General features: G+C 34.8%; 1 protein-coding gene across 1 annotated transcript in view; it reads right to left on the reverse strand.

Moving 5' to 3' along the window:
• Positions 1-9,335, reverse strand: part of LOC107718311 (multiple epidermal growth factor-like domains protein 11) — a gene marked incomplete at its 3' end in the record, with an annotated part of 59,053 nt that extends 49,718 nt beyond the window's left edge. Inside the window, exon 1 of the mRNA XM_016525337.1 lies at positions 9,118-9,335. The remainder of the gene's footprint in view (positions 1-9,117) is intronic.
• Between the last annotated feature and the right edge of the window lie 2,530 nt (positions 9,336-11,865).

Genomic DNA, 11,865 nt, shown 5'->3' on the forward strand with positions numbered 1-11,865 from the left:
GGATTTAAAGTTTGTCAGTTTATTAAGCACCCCCCGAAAAGGCATGAGATCTGTATATATTTGTTTACTGTTAGTTGTAATAAGTGTTTTGTGTAATTCGCTGTATGTTGATGATAATGCAACAGAGAGAGAGTTTAATGTGCACTTCTCGTGCTGTGTTTTGTTTAGCTCTTATGGTGATTTTTGGAGTGAAAAAGGACGCAATAAACTTATTAAAACATCAGTAAAGTTTTGCTCATCATTCAGATGAGGTCCGCTACACTTATGAAAGTTACAAAAGTTATTTAGTCAAGAATAGTGTGCGATCTTTTGTTATTTGATTAGCATTAAAGTGCAGACAGCAGCGCTAGGATTATGCAACAGACACTATACAGCTCAATGCAGTTAATTAATAAAACATCGGTTTGTAATATCGGCCTTTTTCCTTATATAGCCGATATGCCGATGGTTGTAAATTTAGGAAAAATCGGCCGATACATCGGTGCATCCCTACTGAGTAGTCAACACGACAAATACGAGTTGCTCTGTTTCCTAAATAAGTTTTTACCGTGTTTCATGCAAGCCCTTACATTGTAACATAAAGTACAACTACAACACCACTCCATTGAAAAAATCTGTTCCAGTCATTAACAAAAAGGCTTTGTTGGTCTTATTGTGCACGATTCATCTGTAGATTTTTTTGTGATAGCACTAGGGCTGGGCGATTTTTCAGATTTTATCGATTAATTCGAATTTAAAGATTTGCCACGATTTTATTTTTTTATACATCAAGGAATCACCATTTTGAATAGAAATATTACCAAACTTTAGAATTAGACACTTTGAAAATATGCCAATGTTAACAGTAAAGAGAAAATGATCCAACCGCATGTCGGCGCACATGATTAACTGCTCACGTGTGCAAGCTCTGTGAAGGACCATACGTAGAAAATATCACTAGGTGCCAATACAATTTTCCTTGTATTATTTATGAACATATATGTATAATACAAGTTTGTACAAGATGTAGTTGTAGTTCATGCATCTTTTTTGCAAAGATATTTAGCTAACAAATGATTTGTTCAACATTTACATCATGTTGACAACTTCATGTATGGTGCACGTGAAATAGAAATTTCTTTAACTAGAGGGTTAATAAAGAAAAAGTTACTTGAATAATGTTGCCTGTACATTTTCAAGTTGACTAGTTAAAAATCGTAAAAATCGAGAATCGGTCAAACATTCTGAAAAAAATCGCGATTTAAATTTTTGCCATATCGCCCAGCCCTAGATAGCACCTTAAAGCCTACCAAGCACTCTATCTCTATACTTTTCTGTAATTAAAGACATGTTTGGCATGCTTCTTTCAAATTAGATTTGGGAATTTTCCTCCCAGTGGAAACGCAAACACTAACCTCTGGGTTAACATGGAGAAAAAACATCTCTGAGACTGAGACCAAGTACTGACACAAATATCTTAATTGAAAGAACATAATTTGCCTTACTGAGACAGGCAATGACATGCAACATTGTAGTCCAGAGTGAAAATATACAGACTAAGGTCAGAAGACAACGATAAGGAAAGGAGAGAAAAGATCCATCCATCCCATCAAGAAAACTCTGGCTGTCCTTGATCTGAAACCTTCTGTATATGCCATCAGAGAAAACAAGAAACATACATCAACGATTTCAATTACAGAGCAAAAGCTGACCCAAGAAGGTTCAGCTAATGGCTTTATATTTTTCATTAACATTTCTTAATGCTCCCACTATGACCCCAGGGTATTTGTTCAGTGTACAATGTTCAATACGCTTTGGATAAAATAACATCTATCGGGCAGCTCATTAAGAAATCAGCTTGATTTGCAGAATAAAGGTCAGGTCTTACTATGCCATCAAAGGTTTCCTCTACTATCACTAGCACTATCTTCATTGCCATTGCTAAAAGACATGTTAATGTGTACATTGTGAGATATAGTTATAAGCTACTGTCAGTCCTCTGTTACAAGGTTTGACGGACCGATAAATTGCTGTTCACATCAAATCAGATACTGAATACTACAACAAGAAATACTGAATGCCATGCTACAAAAGAGATGACTGATTTCCCCTGAATTTTGACCTGCTTTAAAAAAAAAGATCCCACCAACAAATAAAATGCTTTAAAAAACATTACAAGAAATGTATAATCAAGCGAACTCAGCAGAACTAAAGTCCAATTTTATATGCCCATTCCAATTTAGAAAATGATTCATTCTTATTCTAATTGGCTGCTGTTTCACCCATAATTTTATGATTTACAAAGACAGTCTGTTTAATAATAAACTTACATAAATTTAATAATAAACTTACATAAAACAAGCTACAGGTAGTCCAAAATGTAGCGGCTAGAGTCCTTACCAGGTCAAGAAAATATGATCTTATTACCCCAATTTTACAGTCTCTGCACTGGCTACCTATTAAGTTCCGTATCAGTTACAAAATATTATTACTTACCTATAAGGCCCTTAATGGGTTAGCTCCTGCGTACCTAACTAGTCTTCTACCACACTACAATCCATCACGCTCCCTAAGGTCGCAAAACTCCGGACTTTTGGTAGTACCTAGGATAGCAAAATCCACTAAAGGAGGTAGAGCTTTTTCGCATTTGGCTCCCAAACTCTGGAATAGCCTTCCTGATAACATTCGGGGTTCAGACACACTCTCTCTGGTTAAATCTAGATTAAAGACACATCTCTTTGGCCAAGCATTCAAATAATGCATATCATAATCTTGTACTGCAGTTATATCTGATCAAATGCACATTATTATTCCTTAGTTAGGGTTAAACAAATCAATTTTGCTTGGTTGGAACAGCAGCTACACTAATTATGTCTCTATTTGTTTCTCTGTTTCTGCTGGGATTGACATCCCGTGGTAACTAGGATTTACACAAGCTTCAGTCTGGATCCAGAACACCTGAGAAGAGATGATGCCAACCCCTCAGAGGACCTCAGATGATGCCAACCCTGAAACAACTTACAGAACTAGCACATTTTGCTATAAGTTTGATTGCATCATATGATAATTGCTGTTAATAGTGTTCATCGTCTGTTTGATTACGTCTTTAATTGATTTTTCCGTACATTTCTGTCATATGTTTATTAACTGACAGTCACCACTCATAAGCTACTACTAAATATTGTAGAAACCTAATTTGCTGTAAAGTTGCTTTGCAACGATTTGTATCGTGAAAAGCACTATACAAATAAACTTGAATAAATATTCTTATAATCTCTTTTTTCACAAATAGGGTGAAAAAGGGCCTGAACGTCATATTTTATGATAATATAAGTGAAAGGAGTTGCTTAACCTTCAGATTATGTTCAGCCTCAAATGGTTAAAGTAAATATTATATGAGCCGCTTTTTTTCTATTAATTTTATATAAGGCTTCCCATGTTAAAAGCCTTTTACCAAAGAGTATAAATAGTTTAAAACACTAATGTATGTGATTATGAGATTTTCTAGCAATTAACGTTAAATGAATATCAAACTGACATTTATATCAGGGAAAATGAATTTTTTTAAAAACATACACCAGAATATTTAACAGGTAATGGAAAACTGGAAAGTATCTGTTGCCTACATATGTTACTTCAGTTGTTAATCCTGTTTAAGCAAAAGTAAAACATTTTCTTGGGGAAAAGTCCTATGTAGCTCCATCAAATCGCTCTTGTAAAGTGAGCCCATCGGCAATGATAGGACAGAGAGGTATAAATCTGAAGAGCAGTAAAACACTAAAAACCATTTTATATAATTTATGACGTCACGTACAAACAAACACAGAACCATAAACAATCAATCTCAAGTCTTTCATGATCAGTACACAGCATCCTAATACATAATACATCTACAATCCAACAACCTGAGCCACTTCATCTATTCAAGTCTCCATATCCCTGTTTGTGTCAGTCATAATAGTTAAGGTACAAAATTGACATGAAAATTAGCAAACTGGTACACATATAAAGGAAATGGAAACTAAGCAGAGACTCTGATGAGGGTTACAACAAAACAAGGACATTTCATCCAGTTTCTATAGCAATTTGCCAAACACTGATGATTACCTTTACACACGCATAAAGCATCACTCTTTAACACTCAAAATGGATTTGCCATGATTCTTAAATCTCCTTCATTATATTAGCATCTAAATCCTCTAACAAGTTCCATGCAATGGCTGAAACAGACATAAAATATAAAAATGAGAAACAGCATGTGATACTAATGTTACATTTAACCAGACTGAATAAAAATAAATAAGCCTTTCAAATCTGAATACTAAAACAAAAGGATGCAGCTCATTTTCTGCATTGATCTGAGTCAGTGTATAGCCACAGAATACTAATGAAATCTTAATTTGAAACTACTCCTACATGCCTCAATTCACCGGCACCAATACCTAACCAATTAAAACGAATCTCATCTGCAATTTGAAAATCATCAGGCCTAAATATTTCAGAAATGTACAAAACACGTCATCAATTTAAATTTGATTCTAAATTTAAAATGCCAGGCAAAGCAGAAAGTTGAAGCGCGTCGTCCTTGGGAATTCATACAACTATTAGCAATGCACAGCCAGTGTTCCTTCATTAATCAGCACTAATTAAGACTATTGATTGAAGAAAACATCAGGATTTCCATCTGAAAGGGTTTACTAGACTGTAAACTGTAAGCTCTACAGGTGATGAAATAGCAAGGTAAAGATCCAAAAGATTTGCCTTTGCCCTTGGTTCAAGCTTCACTTTGCAAACCAGCTCAGAAAATGAAACCAAAAATGCCCCTGCTTCCCTGTCATTAAGCGCTGTCAGGACGAATCAGAGCTCACAGGCCAGTGGTGCTGCACAAAGCAGCGCTCAGTCTCTCATTGTTGAGCCTCCTGTCTCACTCTCACACATGCTCAGTCACACAGAAGGTTAGGCTTGACAACAACGTCCCAGGACTCAAAACATAACACATCATGGTCATATTGAACTAGAGGTAATAGGTACAAGCAGTCAACATCATCAAACATTCTCATTATTTTCATATTTGCTCTAAATTATGAATCTTGTGCATCATTTATTTCATTTATAATATTGTTGCTGTAATATTGTATTATTAATGATTCTCTGGTCAAATGTAGTGTCTGTATTTACATAATAACTAAATATTATATTGGGCGGAACAAAGTTGTACACCTTTTCACCTTTTAAACCTATTAGCAAACGCAGCGCCTGAAATAAATTGACTCTAAACTGAGCTGTATTTAAATTTAATGTGTAATTTTTTTACAATATACACATATTAAAATATGTTCATGGGGAAAAAACTAAACACAACAATGCCTTTTTAGTTTGTCTTGAAGGAATAATTGGGCAGAATAAATAGTGAGCACTGAGCAGCCAAATAATGAATATCTTCTCAACAAGGCTGCTGTTTAATTAGGCTAAAAGCTCAAGACTGGAAACAAAAGCTGCATTACTGTATTGGCAAAGTACATTTATGACTTTTTGACAGATGGCTGTAATGCAGTCTAGGCAAGTCGACTAACCAACATGCAGGCAAACACAGCCCTAGATATGCCAGACAGACAGAGAAACAAATGCGAGTAAGACAAAACTGTGCACACATGCAACAAGACCCATGATGTTTCTCCATATTCTGAAGTTAATGCAGGTCATGTACACTTTGAAGATGAGCACTAAAAAAATAACGTCTGATTTTAATGTAAATAACAGAAATATGCATCTCATCTTAAATCATAAAGGTATATAGACCTGATCGGTGTCGCGTCATAGCTGTGTGGGCGGAGTCGGCGTGGGGCAAAACAATCCATTCCCCCTCATTGGAAAAGCATGGTGTTGACTCAGAATGGCCTACATAAAATCATTTCTGCCGCTCGACAGAGCAACATACGTAGAAAAACTGAGCCATATTGGGTTAGACTGTCCGTCTGTGACTGGACAAACGACCCAACAGAATGGCCAGAGGTGTCGTTTCCCGACATTTTTGTTCCCTGATTGCTTACTACAAGCCTATACTTGACGGCTTGTGAAAGTAAACATTTGTCGTTTTGTTTAATTTTAATAAAGTGATAAAGACTTGAGTAAAAGCCTGTCGTACTTTTTTATTGATATATTAAAAATAATTTTAACATTGACAAAACAGGTAACATTATTAAGGTCCAGGTAACATTATTAAGGTCCACTGAAGCACCTTGAAATGCGCAGCGTTATTCTATGTGGTGTGTGCTGTACGTATAGCCTAATCATTTTCACAAATACATGCCGTAAAATAAAAAGATAAAATAACATGAAAATATCCCTTACGAAAATTAACCGTGGTTACAACCAAAAAGCATGGTTACTATAGTTAAATCATGGTAAAAACAACATGTTTTGCTACACTAACCATAGTTTAACCATGGTATTTGTAGTAAAATTGTGGTTATAGGCTACAATTGGTAATAAAAACGCCAAAAAAAAAAATATGATTAGCCTACTATACTTTTATTATAGAAATACCATTGCTAATTTTTGTAAGTGATTGTGTATAATAATATGAATATCAGGGTCAGGGAGTGAGATTTATTTGATTGTGATGCGAAGGAGGGTTACTGTAAGCCCCATCAGAACTGGGTTGCGGTGCAGGGGGAAGAAACAGAGTCACCCACATCTTGGATGCCCTGGGGGTAAGCAGATAAACATCAAAGTTGCAGTGTTGCGCAGTGTTATTCTATGTGGTGTGTGCTGTGACTGGCTAATCATTTTCACAAATACATGCCGTAAAATAAAAAGATAAAATAACATGAAAATATCCCTTACGAAAATTAACCGTGGTTACAACCAAAAAGCATGGTTACTATAGTTAAATCATGGTAAAAACAACATGTTTTGCTACACTAACCATAGTTTAACCATGGTATTTGTAGTAAAATTGTGGTTATAGGCTACAATTGGTAATAAAAACGCCAAAAAAAAAAATATGATTAGCCTACTATACTTTTATTATAGTAATACCATTGCTAATTTTTGTAAGTGATTGTGTATAATAATATGAATATCAGGGTCAGGGAGTGAGATTTATTTGATTGTGATGCGAAGGAGGGTTACTGTAAGCCCCATCAGAACTGCATGGGTTGCGGTGCAGGGGGACGGGAGTAATGACAGATCATTGCAAGGTAAGCAGTAGCCTATCTGGAGTGCATATAAATATGAATATTACGCTTGATATGTTTCATACGTTGTATATCCATAACTACTGTCAGAGTTCTGATAATGTGTGCTACCCGCTCAGTGCTACCTCCGGTAGTCCGTCTATTTATTCGGCATATAAATCTTCAGATCGGGTTTTTTAACTAATTAGAGGTACAGAACGCCACGCAGCAAATTTTCGGCATTGCACCAAGCAAAAATCAATCGAAATCATCACAAAAAGTAAAGATCAAGCGCCTAACAAGGTCTTTGCGCGTGGTTTGTTTTCCCCCGCAGCATAAACGGTTATGACGTTTTTGGGGGCGTTCCCAGCAATGCCGAACAAGTCAATTGGTCATTCATCTATATAGCCTAACATTAGTTTGCAATGAGAACGTCAATAGTGTTGATGTTATGAGACATTTAACTTGGTTATTAACAGCAAGAGAGAGCAACTGCCTCATTCACAACCTGAAAAGCTCAGACATATCTATACATTTCAAAAATAAAGTTACAAAATAAACACTGTCAAATCAGAAACAAATGATGTCCCACAAAACAGCATACATCAATGTAAACAGTCTTATGTATGACAATAAACAGTGCAGGGCCAACCAGTTATATTTTATATAGAGCTGTTCTTGTCTATATGAAGGAATATTGTCTCTGATATTGCTGCTGGAAAAAATGACTATACTATATCACCTAAACCTGCTATATTTCTATATTTACAGGACCGCATCTGTTTGGTTATGCACAGGGGCTCTGAACGGCTCAATAAGGCTGTCAAATTGCTCAACAGAGCCATCTAGTGGCCCCAAAACTTTAAATCAAAAGTAATGAATGGAAAGAAGACGCTCCCGGGCGACCAGTGCGTCGTTTCCCCTCAAATGCTTTATGCCTTTGATGGAAAAAAATCTAAATAAATAAATAAAAACTGGTAATAACTCACCTATTCAGTAAATGCATGACGTATTTGTCAGTCTTCATTAGCACACATAAACTCGTTTTAGGAATACCTGTTAATGTTTTAAAATGACAGCATTACATTTACAACCCACGTAAATTACGTTGGTAAGACAAGGTTTCACAGACATCAAAACATTACGAGTGGTTTGATAACGTAATATTATATAGGCTACTATTAATTATAATATTAGCCTACGTTAGTAAGAGATTCAGTTAGCAAGATTCTATAAAATATGGATAGATTAAGTTCGCATATTTTATTTTATTATATTGACATATAGCTACGACAACGTCCTTCCCTAGCTAAAATAATTAGAGGCAAAAAAATCTCGACTGAATGAAGACACTGACTGAAGAACTGTACTGGATACGATACGTCAACTTTATATGAGAAAATCTACCACGCTTATAAATAAATATAGACTGCAGCGATGTATGTTGGCCAAATTGACAGCTCACACAATCGATCTTGTCGCCCAAACTGAGCTAAAATTATATATGATAAAAATAGCGATCAATTAAAAAAATATATAAAATAACTTAATTTTCTCCCAAAAACATTTTATTTAACTGTTACTTCCATTAGCGATCTTACAGAATGTAAACTGTAACTGTAACTGTAAATGTCTTATATGTATAGGGTATAAAAGAGTATTAGGACATCATTAATGAAACCTGTATGTCCTATATGAACCTTTATTGACCAGTCTAACTATCACCTGAAATTATACTCGAATAATAATGTTCAAAGACTACATTTATAAAGTCGTCTGTATATAGGCTATAGAAATCTATAGAAATTCAGCAATATATTCATCCCGTTAACTGAAAAGCTTGTATATGATTCAGCAACACAGTGCATATATGAATATTTTGAATACAATTGTATTGCAGATTACAGTGTATTACTATAGGCTAAAGAAGTAAAATACAAAATAGCCTACATAGGCCTACCTTTTCCTGGTCTGTTTTACTTTCCCTGATCCAAAATCGCTGCTTGCTGTTCGTCCATAGTCTTCGTCTCTGAAATTAAACTCGCCACTTTTTTCGTAGGTAATTTATGGCAGACTACATGAAGAAGAGTCCTGGAGAGTATTTGATAAAATTCGCTGTACCATTCGCCTTTTCAGGCTAGTGCTGTCAGAGCGTTGCGCAGCGCCACATCCTCTGTAACCGACACTGTTGCCGAATGTTTCTGCCTCTCGCGCGGCCTCATTTTAAACTCACGTGACGTCAGAGATCATGGTGCTGAAACTGCAAGCGCTTATCTAACAACTCATAGGCTACGTTTATTTGGAGAAAATACAGTTCTCGGTGAACTTTTACTTCAGTATCACACTTTAAGCAAAACCACAATTTTTAGTAAATACAGTGAAAATAATAATAAAAAAGTTAACATTAATCAAATTTCACTGTTTACAAATTCCTGCTGTTGTGAGCAATTGTTCTAATGAAAAAAAGTAGGCTATGTCGTCTGGATTTTTCATCAATATTTAATTTTGAATAACTTTCGCCGCCTTTGAAACGACTGAAGTCACAAAATCCACTTATTTTTTTGCAAGCCCTCCCATTTACCCAGCTGTCACGTAAGGTGCGTCCCAGTTTGACTATTCTATTCCATTTTGTATAATTTTTGTAGTGTGAGTAGTACATTCACACTGAATTTTTATTTTTTTTAAGTGTACTTCAAATATGATATACTTAATTGACCGAAAGAAAAAACAAAGTGTGGAATGTTGAGCATACTTCCCTACTAGGCAAAAAACATTATGTAAAATGAGTAGTAACCTATGTCTGAATTCAATAAACAGTATTCATAAAACTGTAAGCAATAAGTACTTCCCTACTATACACTGGATACTGAATAACTCTTACTATTTCCACCATATAAAGACAGCCATGACAGCCACACTATGCCTAAGAGTAGCATGTTATTATGCTTTTGTGAATTATTGGGAACCACTTTTTAGCCATCCAATCAAATCCCCATGGTACAAAACCTGTATTTCAGATTAGACATTAGATTACAGAAGTAAATATGGGTTGCAAATTAGTGTGTTATACTGATTTTTAATGTACATTGAATGCAGAAAAACAGCTGTGTGGGTAAAAAGATGTTAATCAATATAACAAAATCTTTGTTTTCCTCAATTTCACATTTAATCATTTAATTATTTTACAATGAATTTTATTTTACACAATATTTTTAATGTAGCATAAAATGATAAAATAAATCTAGCCTACTAAGGTTATTGTGTTGATTAGGCTTGTCATTTTGCACCATCCTTTTAACTTAATATTAGCATTTTTTCTTATGTTTATTGATAATAACAAAATACACAACAGTCTTTTTCTTCATCCATCTGTTGGCAGTGAGTAAATAAAAGCCAAAATTTAGGAGCAGAGTACTAGCCTGTATCCTAGGTCCATCCTTTAACAGATCCTTCATGATAACTTTATAATATGCCATTACTAGCTCCACAAGACAGGATAATGCAGACAATAAAAGATCTTAGATTTTCTGTGGAAATAAAGCCTTTCACAGATCCCAAACATGTCTTGAATAAAAATGACTTACAAGAACATTTATTACAGCGAATCAGTTTCAGCTCATAAATATAATTTTCTGTTTTTGCTTACTGTTTTTCAAAGTTATGCATCATTAATTTGACAACTCTTCAATTTTAATATATGATGTTCCTAAGAGGACATGATTTCTTGCATACCTAAATGGAAATTCTGTAATTATCCAGATCTGCTTTTTATGAAATCACAGGGGGGAGCCTATCAGAATAGCTGACAGAGCAAATCTGCCTGTTGCACCAAATTGTTGAGTAAGATACTGATAAATTATGCTTATAGTTAGAAAAGGCTATAGTTTACTCTTTACACTGCATCACAATCTCTCTGTCAAAGCCGATTTGTTGAGAGTCAAGATAGATGCAGTTACATTCTTATTCGGAAATGTTGGCTAAATATTTTTCTAGGCCTGGTAATGCACAATTTACCTTAGAGTAATTAACTCTGAATTTGACATTCTCCATGATCAGAGTACAGATGGTAATAATATTAGTATAGGAAAAGATATAGTAGTATAGGAATAATATCAACCACAATGGCACTAAAAACAGCAGATGAAAGGATGGCATGAGCAGAGATAAGTAATTAGGCTAAATCCACAAAGCACAATAACTGGACTGGTTCCAGCATAAACATAGATAAATGCTGAGAAAGAAACCACTTGGAAGGAGCAAAGGAGATGCATCTGTTTACTAAGCTGCAGACAGATTTAAGGCCTTAAGGAGTGTAGAGAAGATTTGTATAAATTTATGTTTAATCTCCAAATGGGGCTGGTTGCCCTTCCTGCGAAATGTGGTCTAAATAAGTGTCAATTTTTTTAATAGATATTTGATCTTTATTTTTCCTCTTCAGGATAGTATTGTATTGTATTAATTACATCATTCCAGAATTGGTTTACTGGTCCATCTTGCATAATAAAATGATCCAAGACACTGAGATTGCAACATGGACATGTTTATGACTTTTCTAAATAGGTACGATGTGTTTTCTATATAATTTTAAACTGGTTAAATTGTAACGTTTTATGTGAAATCATATGTTCCTTAATAGCTACAAAAAGCAACAAATCAACCATTATTTTAAGGAGTTAATGATGTAAGACCAATGACCAAAATATAATGC

This window comes from Sinocyclocheilus rhinocerous, unplaced genomic scaffold (genome assembly GCF_001515625.1).
Source record: "Sinocyclocheilus rhinocerous isolate Xijiao unplaced genomic scaffold, SAMN03320098_v1.1 scaffold3136, whole genome shotgun sequence".
NCBI lineage: Eukaryota > Metazoa > Chordata > Actinopteri > Cypriniformes > Cyprinidae > Sinocyclocheilus > Sinocyclocheilus rhinocerous.